Source organism: Boleophthalmus pectinirostris, unplaced genomic scaffold (assembly GCF_026225935.1).
Source record: "Boleophthalmus pectinirostris isolate CB_2022bp ecotype Guang Dong unplaced genomic scaffold, ASM2622593v1 HiC_scaffold_11, whole genome shotgun sequence".
NCBI classification, from domain to species: domain Eukaryota; kingdom Metazoa; phylum Chordata; class Actinopteri; order Gobiiformes; family Gobiidae; genus Boleophthalmus; species Boleophthalmus pectinirostris.
Genome location: NW_026570994.1, coordinates 19,730,290 through 19,749,800, shown reverse-complemented (window position 1 = coordinate 19,749,800; position 19,511 = coordinate 19,730,290). Strand labels below are relative to the sequence as shown.

Here is a 19,511-nt window from a genome sequence, read left to right as displayed (position 1 = left end):
CACACATGAATCACGAGTTGTGGTGGAAAGATCTGCAAAATCAGCCAAAATATTCACTCACAAAAACATGAGAAATCCTTGGGGGAAATGGGGGAAGCAATTCTGGTAAGTTGACTTAAAAAAAAATACGAAAATGATTGCACCGTGTTACAAAAATATCAGGGATGGTTCGAGATTTCGCGAGAAAAAGGAACTCGTGATCTCGTGTTTACGTTTTGGATTGGACGAAAATGGGTTGCGTGTTGGTGAGTTACGTCTCTTAAAGCTCCAAAAACAAAAATATTAAAACAAATAATAAAAAAAAAGGCTGAGAGGTCAAAGTGGAGACTGAATTTTGAAACGTATATATTAGAAATTCTGTTAAAATCTCGTCGTTTCTCGTTCTCATGGACCAAATCTCGTATCTCGTCTTGTGGAAATTGTCTTTTTTTTGTTTTGTTTTTCGCAAATTTCATTCACAAAATACACAAATATGAGTCCAGCAATGAAATATATCATAAAGTACTGTAAATACATGAAGAAATTACAAAAATATGAGTAGTTTTTTGGTTAAATTTGCTCAGGAAATAATTGAATGTGCAGCAGAAAGTCTTGGAGAAAACGTTGGATGGAGAAAAAAACGAAAATTAATGTTAAAATTACAAAAGCATGGCCCACATTTTCCTCAAAGATTTCTCAAAGATTCAATCTGAAAAGAGAAAAGTATCAGGGAGAAAAAAAAAAAAAAAAAAGCGGGCTAAAATGTTTGCAGAGTTTGGTAAAAGGACAAAAGCTTGAATAAATTGAAAAAAATCCCAAATCAAATGAGACAGAAATACGGGATGAGTCACAAACTGTAGCTGCGGTTTCGTCCAGGCTCTTCTGTTTGAAATGAAATGATCTGACGACAAAAGCTCGGCTCAAATCTCCACGAAGATTCATTCACAAAAAAAAAAAGGAAAAATTGTGGATGAGTGAAATTTAAATCTGGCGAGAATAAAAAAATTAATTACAAAAAAAAGCTAAATCGTTGCTCAAATCACCATGGGAACAGTAACGAAGAGAATGAACTGAATTAAAGGTGCTCTGTGTAACTTTTCTGGTGAAGGGTCTGCGAGCTGCTTGTCTCCATGGAGATTTTATTGCTTTGCCTTTAATGTTCCGCACTATGGCTTTAAACGACCGTATGTTACACTCATTTCGAGCGAGAAAACACCTCGATTTAATACGGAATGGGGTCGCCTTTCCACAGATCTGACCTGTAACTGACTTGTAACCTGTAAGGTGGTGTCGTCTCTGCTCGTCTCCATGGTGACGGGTAGGTTTAATGCCGTACTGTGGAATATTTTAGGCTGCAAAAACTGAATTACTGCGACGAAAAAGTAAAGATAATATGGATTTTTACTGTGAGCGTGATCGCCTCTCCGCAGATCTGACCTGTAACTTGGCCAGGTGGTGTCGTCTCTGCTCGTTTCCATGGTGACAGCTAGGTTTAATGCCATACTGTGGAATATTCTGGGCAAAGCTGTAAAATGGCTGAAAAAATTGAATTACTGCAATGAAAAAGTACAAGTTTTTTTTTTTAGTTTAGTAACCATATGGAATTTAAAGAAGCATCATGTAACATTTCTGGATTTCTGGTCTGGTGAAGGGTCTGGTAGCTACTTGTCTCCATGGAGATTTTATTGCTTTGCCTTTAATGTTTCGCACTATGGCATTAAACAACCGCATGTTGCACTTATTTTGAGCGTGAAAACACCTCAATTTAATATAGAATGGAGTCGCCTCTCCGCAGATCTGACCTGTAACTGGGCCAGGTGGTGTCGTCTCTGCTCGTCTCCATGGTTACAGATGGGTTTAATGCCATACTGTGGAATATTCTGGGCAAAGCTGAAAAAAGGTTGCAAAAAAAATATAAATAAAAAAATTTTGAATTACTGTGACAAAAAAGTACAAGTTGATTTATTTAACTGTATGGAACTTTCATGCTGTTTTAAAGAAGCATCATGTAACATTTCTGGTCTGGGGGAGGGTCTGCCATCTGCTTTGGTTTAGTCCTGGTTTAGGCCTGGTTCAGTCCTGGTTTAAACCTGGGTTAGACTTGATTTTGTCCTATTTTCGTCCTGGTTAAGTCCTGGTTTAATCCTGGTTTAGTCCTATTTTCATCCTGGTTTAGTCCTGGTTTACTCCTGGTTTTGCCCTGGTTTAGTCCTGGTTTAGTCCTGGTTTAGTCCTATTTTCATTCTGGTTTAGTCCTGGTTTAGTCCTGGTTTAGACCTGGTTTAGTCCTATTTTCGTCCTGGTTTAGTCCTGGTTTAGTCCTATTTTCATCCTGGTTTAGTCCTGGTTTAGTCCTGGTTTACTCCTGGTTTACTCCTGGTTTAGCCCTGGTTTAGCCCTGGTTTAGCCCTGGTTTTGTCCTGGTTTAGTCCTGGTTTAGTCCTATTTTCATTCTGGTTTAGTCCTGGTTTAGCCCTGGTTTAGTCCTGGTTTACTCCTGGTTTAGCCCTGGTTTTGCCCTGGTTTAGTCCTGGTTTAGTCCTGGTTTAGTCCTATTTTCATTCTGGTTTAGTCCTGGTTTAGTCCTGGTTTAGTCCTGGTTTAGTCCTGGTTTAGTCCTGGTTTAGTCCTGGTTTAGTCCTGGTTTAGTCCTGGTTTAGTCCTGGTTTAGCCCTGGTTTTGCCCTGGTTTAGTCCTGGTTTAGTCCTATTTTCATTCTGGTTTAGTCCTGGTTTAGTCCTGGTTTACTGCTGGTTTAGTCCAGTTTTAATCCTGGTTTACTCCTGGTTTATCCCTGGTCTAGCCCTGGTTTTGCCCTGGTTTAGTCCTGGTTTAGTCCTGGTTTAGTCCTGGTTTAGACCTGGTTTAGTCCTGGTTTAGACCTAGTTTAGTCCTGGTTTAGTCCTATTTTCATCCTCTTTTAGACCTGGTTCAGACCTGGTTTTGACAATTATTATTATTACTTAGTTGTTAAATGCAGTTCAACACAATAAAGCATTAATTAAAACTTTAAACACAACAACAATTTTAAACACTAATAAAAATCAAATTAACTAAACGTATTAAAGATGCTCACTGCTTTGCTTTGAAAACCCACAGTATGGCTTTAAACATATTTATCTTGCATTTATTAAATTACAGCTCAAAAATACCTTAAAACACATGCATTCTGACTGTGAGCAGCGTCGCCTCTCCACAGATCTGACCTGTAACTTGGCGTGAAATGATGTAACCAACTCGTCTACTCCTTAAAATCAAACCTGGACTTGCTGGAGTTTTGTTTCATTCACGTTCATTTGAGTAACTATTTATTATTAGTCTGTTTACATCTCTGAAACTCAAAATGCAAATAAAAAAAAAATCCACCTTGTGATGTCATGAAGTGGTAGTTTTCAAGTGAACAGTGAACTCCTTTTAGCTTTAGTTCAGTTTTTGATGAGGAAACTAAAAAAGTAATAATAATAAAATTAAAAAAAATAAAATAAATAAAAATAAGTAAATAAATAAAATTTAAAAATTAAAAATAAAATAAATATAATACATCAGAAAATAGTGTCATATAGAAACTTTAAAATGTGGTACTTAAAATAAAAAAATATACAGTCCAACCTCCAAACTGCTCAAAATACAATTAAATATTAACAGTGGCTCCACACACAGATACTCTGGAGAAAACTACTGCAATATTTAAAAGTACTACCTCTAGATACTTCACATGGATACAGGAGGACGGGAGGGCATCTGACACTCTGGCGTATTCACGTGTTTCAGCTGTTCTGTGTTCATTTTGAGGACTAAGTTTTCCCATTCAAAGGACATATATGGTGTTTTTAAATTGTAAATCGCTATGGCAACGGTCCTAGTTTTTTTTGTCATTCAAACCATTGGACAGGAGGATGGGAGGGCATCTGACACAATCTAAACATGTTTATTAGTTGGAGGTTTATTAGACGATGCCAAATGTTCTTACTCGTTCACGTTTATTACTATGGTTTGAGTCCTGGTTTAGTCCTGGTTTAGTCTGGTTATAACACGGGTTTAGTCTTGGTTTAGTCTGGTTTTAGCTCTATTTTAGTCCTGATTTAGTTTGGCTTTAACCCAGGTTTTGTCCGGTTTTAACCCAGGTTTAGTTCTGGCTTAGTCTGGTTTTAACCTGGGTTTCAGTCTGGTTTTAACCCTGGTTTAGTCCTGGTTTAGTCTGGTTATAACACGGGTTTGAGTCCTGGTTTAGTCCCAGTTTAGTCTGGTTTTAACCTTGCTTTATTCCTGGTTTAGTCTGGTTTTGACCCAGGTTTAGTCCTGGTTTAGTTTGGTTTTAGCCCAGGTTTAGTCTGGTTTTAACCCGAGTTTAGTCCTGGTTTAGTCTGGTTTTAACCCTGGTTTAGTTCTGGTTTAGTTTGGTTTTAACCCGGGTTTAGTTCTGGTTTGGTTTTAACCCGAGTTTAGTCCCGGTTTAGTCTGGTTTTAACCCTGCTTTAGTTCTGGTTTAGTGTGGTTTTAACCTGGGTTTAGTCTGGTTTTAACCCTGTTTTAGTCCTAGTTTATTCTGGTTTTAATCTGGGTTTAGTTTTTAGTCCAGGTTTAGTCCGGTTTTAACCTGGGTTTAATCCTGGTCTGTTTGGTTAGACATGGACGTCCCCATTTATTCACCATTTTAGTCCTGGTTCAGATCCTGGTTCAGATCTTGGTTCAGATCTTGGTTCAGATCCTGGTTCAGATCCCGGTTTAATCGTCATCATTCCTTAAATCCTGGATTATCATAACACATTAGTTGGAGGTTTATTCGACGACGCTTCTCCGCACATTATTCCCGTTCACGTTTATCACCATGACCCTTTTACACGTACTCGCGTGCCACAAAGAGCCCGCGGACCGCAGCTTGGTAAACTCTCGCGGAAGAATCCCTTTGATACGGAGGCGGCATTGACGCTTTGACGTGTCGTGCCGCCGCTTCCTACCGCCTCCTGCCGCTTCCTGCCGCTTCCGACCGCGCTACGTTCGTGTCTCGCTGCACGGGGGTCGCGGAGGACGTGGGGACAGCGCTCACGGTAAGTTGACAACGTGCTTTCGCCGCACGTACACGCCGTTCGTAACTTTTGGCGGCGTGCTCGCGGGGGGATTGTCAAACTTTGCGCGGTGTTTTTGCTCCGTGTGTCGCTGCTTGCTCGTGGTTCGCATTCTTCATCCATGCCGATTGCACAATACGACGCGTGATCACTGGGAAAGCCGCAAAAAACAACGTAAAATTGACGCTGGGGTTGCGTAATTAATCGAAATTTTAATCGAGAGAGGGATTTAATCGTGTCTACTGTCATGGATTTGGTTATGGAGCTTTAATCGAGAGATGTACGCAAAGTAAACGCATGTGGTGTTGAGTTTAGACTTTTAAGGAATAAATTTGATTATTTTCGCGTAAAACTGCAATGATTTAAGGTTTTGTCCATGAAATCAACACTGAAATCCGTTTTTATTAAGTTTTTAAAAATAAAAATAGCTTAAAAATGAGCTAAAATCCGAAATCGATCAGTTTAAAAGAAGAAAATGTTACTGTTTTAATTCGTAATATTGACCAGACGCTATGTCCAGAAATACGGTCTTGTTTTGGTGTTTTCAGTGACAATAACGCGTTAGATTACGTCGTTACGTTGGCCATGCGGGAGGAAGCGCGTGCCATCAAACCTCGAAAGTCTCGCGCGTTTAATCCCGGCGCAAAGCAACGTGCCCCTCAGATTAACGATGTGTACGCAACTTTTATTTTTATTTTTATTGTGCCATGGAAACGCTAAACCGGGATTTAAGACGAAATCTGGAGTAAACAGGGACTTACAACTATTATTAATATAAACCAGGACTAACCGAGAACTCAACCAGGACTAAACCAGGACTGAACCAGATTTAAACTTGGATTTGCATGTCTAAACATTTAACAAATCTGGACTAAACCAGGACTAAACCAGGTCCAAAATGTTACTAGTCTAAACTTGGACATGCAGCCTGGTTTAAACCAACCAGGACTAAACCAGGACTAAACCAGGACTACATGAAGGTTAAATGAGGATTTAACCAGGACTTAACCAGGTCTAAATTAGTACTTTAAAGAGAACTAAACGTGCAGGTTCTAACACTAACCCCATCCAAAACTGAACAACGACTAAACCAGGTCTGAACCAGGACTAAACCAGGTCTAAATTAGGACTTTAAATAGGACTAAACTTTCAGGTTCTAACTTTAACCCCATCCAAAACTGAACAGTGACTTAACCAGGACTAAACCAGGTCTTTACCAGGTCAAAATCAAGTCTAAACCAGGGTTAAATCAGGACTAAACAAAGACTAAACCAGGACTTAACCAGAAGAAGACAAAACCAGGACTAAACTAGGACTGAACAAGGACTAAACCAGGTCAAAACTAGGACTAAACCAGGACTAAACAAGGATGAAACCAGGACTAAACTTGGATTAAACCAGGACTAAACCAGGATTACCAGGACTAAACTAGGACTGAACCAGAACTAAACCAGGTCAAAACTAAGACTAAACCAGGACTCAACCAGAAGCAGCCTGAACCAGGTCTAAACCAGGATTAAACCAGGACAAAACTAAGTCTAAACCAGGACTAAACAAAGACTGAACCAGGACTTAACCAGAAGTAGCCTAAACCAGGTCTAAATCAGAACTAAACTAGGACTGAACAATGACTAAACCAGGACTAGACCAGGATTAAACCAGGACTAACCTAGGTCTAATGCAGGACTAAACTAGGATGCAACCAAAACTAGCCTAAAACCAGGACTGAACAAGGACAAAACCAGGACTTAACCAGAAGTAGCCTAAACAAAGACTAAACCAGGACTAAACCAGGTCCAAACCAGATCTAAACCAGGTCTAAACCAGGTCTAAACGGGGTATCATCATGGGCAATGCGATGTGCTAAGTGTGTGGTCCTCGTGAAGAGCTCTCCAGTCCACCCCCGCAGCGCCGAGCGGAGCTGCCGAGGCGCGGGCACACACACACACACACGCGGGCGCACGCACACACACACACACACACACACACACACACACACACACACAGAGACACGCACGTCAGTCACGGTCGGGCACATGTCTCCGGGTCTCTGGAATGCGCGCCCCCGTCCCCCATTTCTCACATTAACAACAGAACGAAAAAAAAAAAAAAAAAGTGCTCACCAGCGTTCGGATGTGTCATTGGTGCAGTCCTCATTTAGGTCTAGTTTTGAGTTTCGGTTTTTGAGTCCTGGTTTAGACCTGGTTTAGTCTGTTTTTTTAACCCGGGTTTAGTCAGGTTTTAATCCTGTTTTAGTTGTGGTTTAGTCTGGTTTTAATCCGGGTTTAGTCTTGGTTCACTTTGGTTTTAACCCTATTTTAGTGTTGTTTTAGTCTAGTTTTAATTCTGTTTTAGACCTTGTTTAGTCTGGTTTTAATCCTATTTCAATCCTGGTTTAGCCTGGTTTTAATCCTGTTTTAGTTACAGTTAAATCTGGTTTTAACCCGGGTGTAGTCCTGGTTTAGTTTGATTTTAACCCGGGTTTAGTCCTGGTTCACTCTGGTTTTAACCCTGTTGTAGTCTGGTTTTAATTCTGTTTTAGACCTTGTTTAGTCTGGTTTTAACCCCCATTTAGTCCTGGTTCAGTCTGGTTTAAGTTAACCCCATTTTAGTCCTGGTTTAGTCTGGTTTTAACATGGGTTTAGACGTGGTTTAGTCTGGTTTTAACTCGCGTTTAGTCCTGGTTTAGTCTGGTTTTAATCCGGGTTTAGTCCTGGTTTAGACCCCAGTAATCTCTTTGGTTAGACATGGAAGTCTCCATTTATTCACCATTTTAGTCTTGGTTCAGATCCTGGTTCAGATCCTGGTTTAGTCCGAGCCCAAGATTGAACCAGGACTAAATAAATCCTTGGTTTAGTCCACAAAATCATGTCATATTAAAACTTCGATTAAAGAAATAAAAATATAGACTGTCAGTAGAGGGGACTGTTCTGATCTGTAGCGCCCCCTGCTGGTCTCCATGGAGACAGATCATTTTAATGCAATATTTTGGAACATCTCATCTGGAGAGCCCTCCACAAAAATGTTACATAGTGCACCTTTAAATAAGAATGATTTTTATTTTACATAATTGTGTGCCCCAAGTTCGAGTCTCTGGATTAGTCCTGGTTCAGTCCTGGTTTAACTCTGGTCTAGTTCTGGGTTAGTCCTGGTTCAGTCCTGGTTTAACTCTGGTCTAGTTCTGGTTTAGTCCTGGTTCAGTCCTGGTTTAACTCTGGTCTAGTTCTGGTTTAGTCCTGGTTCAGTCCTGGTTTAACTCTGGTCTAGTTCTGGTTTAATCCTGGTTCAGTCCTGGTTTAACTCTGGTCTAGTTCTGGTTTAGTCCTGGTTCAGTCCTGGTTTAGTCTTTATGAAGTCTTGGTTTAACACTGGCTTAGCCCTATTTTGGTCCTAGTTTAGTCCTGGTTTAGTTTTTGTTAAGTCCTGGTTTAGTGCTGGTTAAGTACTGGTCTAGCCCGGGTCTAACCCTGGTTTAGCCCTGGTGTAGCCCTAGTTTAATCCCAGTTTAGCACTGGTTTTGTCCTTGGTTCAGCCCTGGTTTATTTCTGGTTTAGCCCTGGTTTAGTCTTAGTTTAGCCCTTGTTTCGCCTGGTTTAGCCTGGTTTAGTCTTTGTTTAGCCCTGGTTTATCCCTGGGTTTGTTATGGTTTAATACTGGTTTAGCCTGGTTTAGTCCTGGTTAGCCCTGGTTTAATCCTAGTTTATCCCTGGTTTATCCTTGGTTTAGCCCTAGTTTATTCCTGGTTTAGCCCTGGTTTAGCCTGGTTTATTCCTTGTTAAATTCAGGTTTAGTCTTAGTTTAGCCCTGGTTTAGTTTTGTTAAATCCTGGTTAAGTCCTGGCTTATCCTTGGTTCAGCCTGTTTTAACCTGGTTTAACCTGGTTCAGCCTGGTTCGGTCCATACGTCATGCACACACTGAGGTCTGGAGGGGGCTGGCTGGTGAGTGGTTGGTATGTGAGTCTGGGCCGAGTGAGCGACGGGAGGAGGGGACTCAGAGTTGAGTTTAGGATACATTCTTCAGCTTCCTCTATAAGTAAACGCATTATCCCCGACGCCGCGTTTCGGTTCTCGCCACGTGACGACGCTCAAAGCTGCACTGCGGAACATTTTCTACCTGGAATTATTATTTGAGCGACAGAAACACGCGTAAATAATAAATACTAGACGGATATGCAGCGGGAAAGTTGCGCAGTGCAGCTTTAAGGCGAGATTAATCACGAATGAACCAAAAAAAAAACTCGCAATCAGCAATTTATTTTTTTTTTAAGTCCTATAATTTCCCCCGACAAATAAAATCTGTCAGTCGTCTTGTGTATAAAAGCTGCTGACTCTGTAGTTTAGATCTGCACAAACTTGTTGTGAAATGTGATTCTGGTTTTAGTTCGTCAAGTTCAGATTTCAGTCTTTTTCTGTCGATTCTTCTGGACGTGTTTCAAATGTGAACTTTGAACAGAATTGCATTTAATTAATTTTAAACCAAACGGAAATTTCTAACAAGTATCGCAGTGCTTGTTAGTAGGGATGCACTGATACTGATACAGGTAATACTTCTTTAATATGCTCGTTCTCGTCGATACCACTATTACACGAAACATTACGCAGTATCCCGGTTTCAGTATCCCAGTTATGAGAAACCGGAATAAATAAAGTGACTGTACATGAGTGAAATGACTGTTAAATAAAGTCACACGTACGACCTGAACGTGTACGATCTGTACTCGTACGACCAGCGTGCGTACGACCTACAGACGTAAGACTTGCACACGTACGACCAGCGCGCGTACGAACTACAGACGTAAGACTTGCACACGTACGACCTACAGACGTAAGACTTGCACACGTACGACCTACAGACGTAAGACTTGCACACGTACGACCTACAGACGTAAGACTTGCACACGTACGACCAGCGCGCGTACGAACTACAGACGTAAGACTTGCACACGTACGACCTACAGACGTAAGACTTGCACACGTACGACCAGCGCGCGTACGAACTACAGACGTAAGACTTGCACACGTACGACCAGCGCGCGTACGAACTACAGACGTAAGACTTGCACACGTACGACCAGCGCGCGTACGAACTACAGACGTAAGACTTGCACACGTACGACCAGCGCGCGTACGAACTACAGACGTAAGACTTGCACACGTACGACCAGCGCGCGTACGAACTACAGACGTAAGACTTGCACACGTACGACCAGCAGACGTACGACCAGCGCACGTACAACCAGCAGACGTACGACCAGCGCGCGTACGACCTACAGACGTAAGACTTGCACACGTACGACCTACAGACGTAAGACTTGCACACGTACGACCAGCAGACGTACGACCAGCGCACGTACGACCTACAGACGTATGACAAGTGCGGGTACATACTGCACGCACACCACTAGGCACTTACGACCTGCAGACATAAGACCTGCACATGTACAACCTGCACACATACAACCTGCACACCTATGACATGCACACGTACAACCATGGAAACTGAAGGGTGTTGCTTCTTGTATCTGCCTCCAGTTGACGTAGTGACACTCACTGGTTCTACAGCGGAAAAAATCCCTCCGACCAAGAAAGGATTTTTCTCATAGAGCGAAATGTAATCACAAACTGCTCGTGTTCATCTGACAGGGCACATACAACTTTCAAAAATGTCGGATTTTGTGGCGATTTTTACCTATTTTTATATCATAAACTTTTTCTCAGCTCAAAATCCTTCAGTCGCCTTAAAAAAAAAAACACTTTATAATTGTTCGTTCCGGCACCGCTCTAGCTCCTGATTGGTCAAAGCGATCACGTTATACACAAGACCAGGGTTTTAAGTTTAGTTTCTGTAAAATGTAAACAAATGTGCTCAAAGCTGTATTAAACACATTATAATCTCATGGTTGTTTGTATATTTCCTGGTTTATTAAATATATAATTTTTTCGCTTGAGCATTTGTAAGATTTTGTCAAGAAACCGGGATACTACATTTGATCATGTACACAGGGATATGAGTGTCCCTGTTTCTCAGCGCACATGTATATGCAGTATCCCAAATTCTGCCATAACCGGGATACTGATGTGCATGTAAATGCACTCAGTGTATGTTTATGGAGGTGGGAGTTAAAGTATCGGTATCGGTACTCAGTATCAGCAAGTACAGAAGTGAAAATATCACACTTATATTTTTCTCAAATTTTTCAGCTCTAATATATCGGCTTTAATCACAATCAAATCTAGAATGTGATTAGACTGTTGCAATTAGCAAATTAGAAAAGCCATGGGTACTACTACTACTACTACTACTACTACTACTACTACTACGAGGATAATACAATAATAATTATGACATAATATTAATTAAAATGTAAATATAATAATTTTTGAAGTATCAGACAAATGTGAAAATACTGAAAAATTTGTCAGACTATATTTTTTAATTAGCATTTCAACATTTTTAAAAATAATTAACAATATAACAGTGAGATATTTAAATTTTACGTAATTTAAAAGGACTTGTACACAATTTTTCGCCATATATTTGAGCAAAATGTGTCTTGCCCAAGTACTTGCTTGTACGTGCTCTTGAGATGAAAATAAGTTTGCTGTATGCTGTCAGGAATCAGGATGTGCACATTAGCTTGCCAGTTGTTAGATTTAAACTCCGCTCTAGTCTCTTAAAGTTGTGAAAAGCTCTTATAAACTCACATTTTTTCACCTTTCACATTTTTTTAAAACCGCAAAAAATCAGTTACGGTGTCTTTAAAAAAAAAAAAAACAAAACAACAACATTCGCAATATTTTCAAAAGCATAACACATCCCATAGAATATTATACACAAAATTGTCTTTTCTTTTTCCTTTTCAAATCATTTTTAAAATCCAAAGACGCCGATTTGATGTGGGACATGTTGAGAACGCCCACGCTCCATTGGCACACAAGCTGTCATTTGTTCTTTTAAGCTTTTCAAAAAAAAAAAAAAAAAGGGAAAGAACGAAAGAACAAAAAAACATGGCGCAAATCACTCCCTCTCTTTCGCTCTTTTTCTCTTTCTCTCTCTCCGTCTCTCCTCCTGCGTTTTTAATGGTAGCCAACAGCCCACGGACAGCGAGCGTCAATGCAAGAACAATTATGCAAATGTTTCGTGAAAATCGCTTCGGACGTGGCGTAATCCGGCAATCAGTGCATTATCGTAATTGAGGAACGCGGGGAGGTTTTTAGACGGTGAAAAGAGAGACGCCGGCGCTTTTATTTTTTATATGCAAATGGGAACAAAATGGTTTAATATGTCAAGTGTAATTTTTTTATGTAATTGAGAGAGACGGAGAGACGGATGGAGAGACGGACGGTGAGAGAGAGGCCACCTGATGATTAGAAGAGTGATCGAACTGTCGGTTTAAGCAAGTTGGAGCAATTATTAAATCATTTCAGGCACAATGAAGTGAAGTCTGCAGGAATTTGAGTCCTGGTTTAACCCTGTTTAGGCCTGGTTTAGCCCTGCTTTAGTCCTGTACAGTTCAGATCTGGTTTAGTCATGTTTAGGCGACGTTAAGACCTGGTTTAGTCCTGCTTTAGCCTTTGTTTAGTATTGGTCTAGTCCTGGTTTAGTCCTGTCTTAGTTTTGATTAAGTTCTGGATTGGTCCTGGTTTAGTCCTGGTGTGGTTCTGCTTTAGCTCTGGTTTAGTTCTGGTTTAGTCCTGTCTTAGTTTTGATTTAGTTCTGGGTTAGTCCTGTTATGGTTCAGCTCCGGTTTAGTCATGTTTAGTCCTGATGTGGTTCTGGTTTAGTCCTGGTTTAGTTCTGGGTTAGTCCTGTTTTAGCCTCTGTTTTCTGTTTAGTACTGGTCTAATCCTGGTTTAGTCCTGTCTTAGTTTATATTTAGTTCTGGGTTAGTCCTGGTATGGTTCAGCTATGGTTTAGTCATGTTTAGTCCAGGTTAAGACCTGGTCCTGGTTTGTACTGGTTTAGTCCTGGTGTGGTTCTGGTTTAGCTCTGATTTAGTCTTGGTTTAGTCCAGGGTTAGTTCTGGTTTAGTCCTGGTTTAGTTCTGGGTTAGTCCTGGTTTAGTCCCATTTTAGTTTTAATTTAGTCCTGGTTTAATCCTGGATTAGTTCTGTTCCAGTCCTGGTTTAGTCCTATTTTAGTTTTGACTTAGTCCCAGTTTAGACCTTGTTTAGCCCTGGGTTAGTTCTGGTTTTGTCCCAGTTTACTAGGGTTTAGCCTCTGTTTAGTACTCGTCTAGTCCTGGTTTAGTTTTGGTCTATTCCTAGTTTTGTCCTAGTTGAATCCTGGTCTGGTTCAGCTCTGATTTAGTCATGTTTAGTCCTGATTTAGTTCTAGTTTAATTTTGATCTATTCCTAATTTATTTTTAGTTTAGCAGAGTTGTAGACCTAATTTTGTCCTGTTTTAGCCTTGGTTTAATCCTGATTCAGTCCTGGTTTAGCCCTGGTTTAGCCTGGTTTAGCCCTGGTTTAGCCCTGGTTTAGCCCTGGTTTAGCCCTGGTTTAGCCCTGGTTTAGTCTGGTAGAACTGACGGTTGAACAAGTTAGGGCAATAATTAAATTGTGCAAGCAGGAATTTGACATTTCTGGCAGAAAAGTGGCCTAAACCCGAGTCCTGGTTTAGTTCTGATTTAGTCCTGGCTTAGTCTGGGCTTGGCTCTGGATTAGTCCTTGTTTAGTCTTGTTTATCTTTTGTTTAAAATGTCAAGTTGAAGTTTTAAATGAGGAGAGAGAGAGAGAGAGAGCGAGACCACCTGACGATTTGAAGAGTGATAAAAACGAACAAGTTGGAGCAATTACGAAATGATTTTAGACACATTGTGCAACCAGGAATTAGCTTTTTCCGGTGAGCAAAGACTGAAGTGTACTTACAAAATTGTCAAAAAAACCCTGACGAGAAGGTTCCTGGTTCAATTCCCAGTGGAGTTTGCATGTTCTATGTGTGTCCGGGTGCTCTGGTTTCCTTCATAAACCTAAAACATGGAACAACTTGATGATAATCCTTCAATTACTGCTCCAAATAACACAATAAGGGCTAATACTTGTCCTGGTTTAGTCCTGGTTTAGTCCTGGTTTGTTCCTGGTTTAGTCCTGGTTTAGTCTGAGCCTAATTTGAGTCTAGTCTTGTTTAGTCCTGGATTAGTCTGGGTTTAGACCTGTTTTAGTGTTAAATTACTCCTTGTTTAACCCTGGTCTAGTCCTGGTTTAGTCTTGGTTGAGTTCTAGTTTAGTCTTGGTTTAACTTTGGTTGAGTCCTAGTTTAGTCCTGGTTTAGGTCTGGTTGAGTTCTAATTTAGTCCTGGTTTTAGCCCTCATTTAGTCCTGGTTTAGTTCTGGTTGAGCCCTAGTTTAGTCCTGGTTTAGCCCTGATTTAGTTCTGGTTGAGTCTTAGTTTAGTCCTGGTTTTAGCCCTGGTTGAGTTCTAGTTTATTCTTGGTTTAGTTCTGGTTGAGTCCTAGTTTAGTCCTGGTTTAGTCCTGGTTTAGTGTTGGTTTAGTCCTGGTTTAGACCGTGGTTTAGTCCTGGTTTAATTCTAACTGAGTCCTACTTTAGTCCTGGTTTAGCCCTGGTCCAGTCCTGGTTTAGCCTTGGTTTAGTCCTGGTTTAGATCCTGGTTTAGTCCTGGTTTAGTCCTGGTTTAGTCCTGGTTTAGTCCTGATTTGGACCCTAGTTTAGACTCTGGTTTAGACTCTGGTTTAGTCCTGGTTATGTATAAGTAGTAAGAGCTAGCTGTTTAACTTTTACTGATTGTTACTAAAAACTACAATTTACCAACATAAAATTATCACCAACATTAAATATTTTGGCCAGATGTCTTACCAGCACTGAAATATCACCCTTACTCACGTTAGTACGTGGTTAAAATGTCAAAAATCCAAGAACTGTAGTGATTTTGTGGATTTTGTGCTCATTTCTGTCTTCAGACTTGGCACTGAACTTAGCCGCGTTAGCTTAGCCCCGTTAGCCGCGTTAGCCGCAGGTGCGCTCCTCTGCTGTTTGGGTGGGGTTTGTACCGCCACCTATGGACAAACTTGAGAATTACAACAACAAATACATAAAAAAATTAAAATAAAATAAATAAAATCTTCTAAACTAACTTTTATTTTAGCTTTTAACAATGGTAAAATACAGTTTCTTTGTTTTAATCATGAAAGAAAATTACTATAAAGAATTTAGTTTAAAAAATTATAAGTAACAAGTCAAAGTAGCATAAGTAGTACGAGCTAACTGGTTAACTGTTTCTTACTGTTACAAAAACATAAATTCTTCTAAACTAACTTTTATTTTAGCTTTTAACAATGGTATAATGTAATTTCCTCATTTAAATCAAATTAGAAAATTACTATAAAGAATTGAGTTTAAAAATTATACGTAACTAGCCAAAGTAGCATAAGTACTGCAAGCTGGCTAGTTAACTGTTTTTTATTGTTACTAAAAATTGAAAATTACACAGTCAGATACATTAAAAAAACATAAATTCTTCTAAACTAATTTATTTTAGCTGTTAACAATGGTATAATGTAGTTTCCTCATTTTAATCATATTAGAAAATTACTAAAAATAATCGAGTTTAAAAATTTAGAGATCTAGCCAAAGTAGCATAGGTATAGCATAGCATAGCATAACTGTTTCTTACTGTTACTAAAACTTGAAAATTACGCCGTCAAATACGTTTAAAAAAACATAAATTCTTCTAAACTAACTTATTTTAGCTTATAATAATTGGATAATGTAGCATAGTTACTAAGATATTTACTGTTGCTAAAACTTGAAAATTAGTCATTTTAATTAATAAAAAAATAATACAAAACAACTAAATTCCACTAAACTAACTTATAATTTAGCTTTTAACAATGGTGTAATGCCGTTTCCTCATTTAAAACATATATAGACATGCTAATCATTTTCTTACATAGATAAATTTGACTTTGTAGTTCTTTACAGGCAATATTACCTTATATTTATATTTTGGAAGTTTTTAGGTTCCAGTATATGGTTAAAAATGTACTCAAGGTGATAAAGTACCAGTTTTTAGTGTTAAAAATTTGGGAAAAGCTACAATTAAAGCCCCTAAATAAAAATATCTTGGTTGATAGTGATGCAGAAATTCCATGAAAAATATTTATGCGGAAAACAAAATGATCTAATTTCTACGTAAGCCTATTTCTAAGACATTTTATTATTATTATTATCTTTTTAAAAAAATTTTTATCAGGTACAACGTCTTTACGTTTAACGCTTAATGCTGCACTGTGGAATATTCCTGTGATATAGCCGTAGCAGATATTTGGACGGTACAAGCCCATTTGTTCAAACAGCGACAGTTGGAGTAAATCTCGTCAGCTGTGCCGCTCCGCCTGCTCCACGCCGCCATCTGCTGCTCGTGCGAGAACTCCAAATTTATACAACGCATTATTATTTATTATTCACTGATGCGGCGATTGTAAAAATAAAAAAAAACCCGAAAACGATGCCGAATTTTTAGCGTTTGGTAAAGATAGTGTGACCTAATTGTAGCCCCATTCCATTTCAATGTGTGAGAGTCATTTCCCCACATTTATGTAACACTGAGCCTATTCTAAATTAATTATACTGCGCAGTTAACAGTAGAGAAGTAGATTTAAATTTTCTACATAAAATTAAATTATTAAAACAACTATTAAAGGTCCTGTATTATGCAAAAATTTACTCTTGTGAGCTTTAAATTGTTGTTGTTGTGTGTTGTTTTCTCCTCAAAAACAGACCTGGAGTTGTGTTTTTTTTTCATTCACACGTGTTTGAGTAACTTTTTATTCACCTCCAAATGCTCTGTTCCACCTTGTGATGTCATGAAGTGTTGGTTTTCAAGTTTACAGCTCCTTTTACCTTTGGTTTAAAAAAAAAAAAAAGGGCTATAAAGTTAGTGTAGAACGTCGACAATTTGGGTTATTAATTAAAAATGTGAAAAACAGAAGCTGCACATTTCGAGCTGAGGGTTTGTCAAATGTTTGTCTCCATGGAAATTATTATTGCTTTGTCTAGAAATGTTCCACAGTGCAGCTTAAACCATCAGATAAGCAGGTTACGGCACTACGCTTCATTACAAGTCAGATCTGTGGAGAGGCGTCCCTATTCACAGAAGGAATTATTTCATTTTGAGCAACAGAAACACCTGTAGTGAGTAAATGTTAGATGGATATGTTTTAAAGTCATACCAGGGAACATTCCAGGCAAAGCAATAACATCTGCATGGAGACCAGAAAAGTTGCGCAGTGCAGCTTTAAACAGTTTGCAGTGGGCCAAAGTTATTCACTCACTTACCTTATGCATTCAGAGCGTCCCAATTATTTATGAGTTTACAAGAGTTTTTCACAGCGTTGAGAGACCACAGCGGAGTTTTGTCATCACGGTAAAACTAACAATTAGCATACTAACGAGCACTTCCTGATTCTTGGACAATAAAATGCTTTATTAGCTGCAGGCAGTTCACGGCAGAGTTATTTTGACCTCAAGAGCTGCTTTTACAATACTGGGGCAAGACACATTTTGCTCAAGTGGAGAGTTAAAACTGACTCTCACAGAATAAATTTTTAACATTTTCTCAGGGTTTATATGAGTCCAGTCTGTTCTAGAGTTAATTTAACATTTTTGGAAATGTTAATTAAGTAACACTGGAGCAAAGTTCCTGTTTAACCCCAAAATCAAGAGTTGTATTAATGTTTTAAGAGTGAACTGATAACACTTTGTAGGGTTATCCTGATTTAGCTAAACAACACACAGAGGTGTTTTATTTTCACACTTTATTTGAGTTAATTTAAGATGAAATTATGAACAAAAAATTATGTTTAAACTGGTCTTCTCTCACGGGAGTCTGAAGTGAAGTGGTGGGTGGAAGGAGGCAAATTAACACTAAAGGAAGTTAAATTAACACTAGGGGAAGTTTAATTAACTCTAGAGGAAGTTGAATTAACACTAAGGAAATTTAAATTAACACTAAGGGAAGTTGAATTAACTTCAACGAATTCAACTCTGGCAAATAATCCCAACTCGAACTCCCATGTAACTTTCAAATAGTTAAAATAACACTTTTTGTGTTAAAAAACAACTCTGAAACTATTTTACCCTGAAATTTTAACCCTCCAACTTTTGCAGTGTACATGGAAAAAAAAGTCTGAGAAAAACACTTATTTTATTTTTTTATTGGCTTTGTGCATGATGTAACTTTTCTAGAGGATCCACCACCTGCTTGTCGCCATAGATACGTAATTGCGTTGCCTGGAATATTCCACAGTATAACATTAAACCTACGGCTCTAGTTACAGGTCAGATCTGTGGAGAGGCGACGCCGCTCACAGCATTATTTTCAAGTTTTTTTTAAGCAACGTAAACACAAGATTCACTCAATTCTGCCATACTGTGGAACGTGGAACATTCCAGGCAAAACGACACATCTCCATGGAGACAAGACAGGTGGCACGCTCTCATCAGAAAAGTTACACAGTTCGGCTTTAACTTTAACTTAAAACATTGAACTGCCAAATGCTTTTAACCTGTTATTCCCCATGAGACATTTGCGGCTCCTCTTTTGTCTTGAACGGCGTCCAGGATCCTCCCACACTGCGTTTTTTTTCCCCCCCTCGTTTTGCAGCACTTTGCACTAATTACTCCCCGTTTCCATGGCGACGGCTAGCACCTCGTATATTTTGTTAGCGTCGATTCGAGCCGGTCGCAAACATCATTCAGAGCGGTTGATATTTAGTTTGAGTGCTCCAATTGTGCTCCTCTCAACCCTGAAATTATCTAAAAACAACACAGAAAAACAGGCGAACAAATCCCTATAGAAGAAACATGCAGCGGAAAAAATTAGCATTACAATTATTTATATATTTAATACAATGGTTTCAAAAATTATAATATTATCACCGTTTGTTTCTGTCATTTTTAAGAATTTATTGCATATATATTTTTTGCACAGTGTTTTCTTTAAATACATTTTATTTTAAAGGTTCTATATTACACAAAATTGATTCTTGAGAGCTTTAAGTCATGTTAGAATGTAGTTTCCTCATCAAAAATGAACCTGGACTTGTGTTTTGTTTCATTCACTCATACATTTTTCGAACTACAAGTCGCTCCAGCCAAAAAATGCATTACGAAGAAGAAAAAAAACATACAAGTCACACTTTTTGGGGGAAATTTATCGTCTAAAATCAGAGACCAAGAACTGACCTTTGATGTTGAAAGTGAAGTTGTAGTAAAAACAATAGAAGAGAGAACAACAGACTGTTAACGTCACATATGAACAGTTCTTCAGATAAACTATAACATAAACAACAGAACAGAACAAGTTTAACAAACTCTCCATCTCACTCCAAATCACTAAATCCATTCAATTCTTCATCCTCGGTGTCACTTCTGAGCAACTCCACGACCTCCGGAGGTAAACAGAGCGACGCAAACTCTTCTGTGTCGCTGTCGTCAGACTC

The 19,511-nt window shown here is 39.0% G+C and overlaps 1 long non-coding RNA gene across 1 annotated transcript in view; it reads right to left on the bottom strand.

Annotated features, from left to right (window-relative positions):
- LOC129412446 (uncharacterized) overlaps positions 1-13,986 on the bottom strand; it is a 161,567-nt gene extending 147,581 nt beyond the window's left edge. Inside the window, exon 1 of the long non-coding RNA XR_008633745.1 lies at positions 13,918-13,986. This is a non-coding gene — a long non-coding RNA (uncharacterized LOC129412446). The remainder of the gene's footprint in view (positions 1-13,917) is intronic.
- Between the last annotated feature and the right edge of the window lie 5,525 nt (positions 13,987-19,511).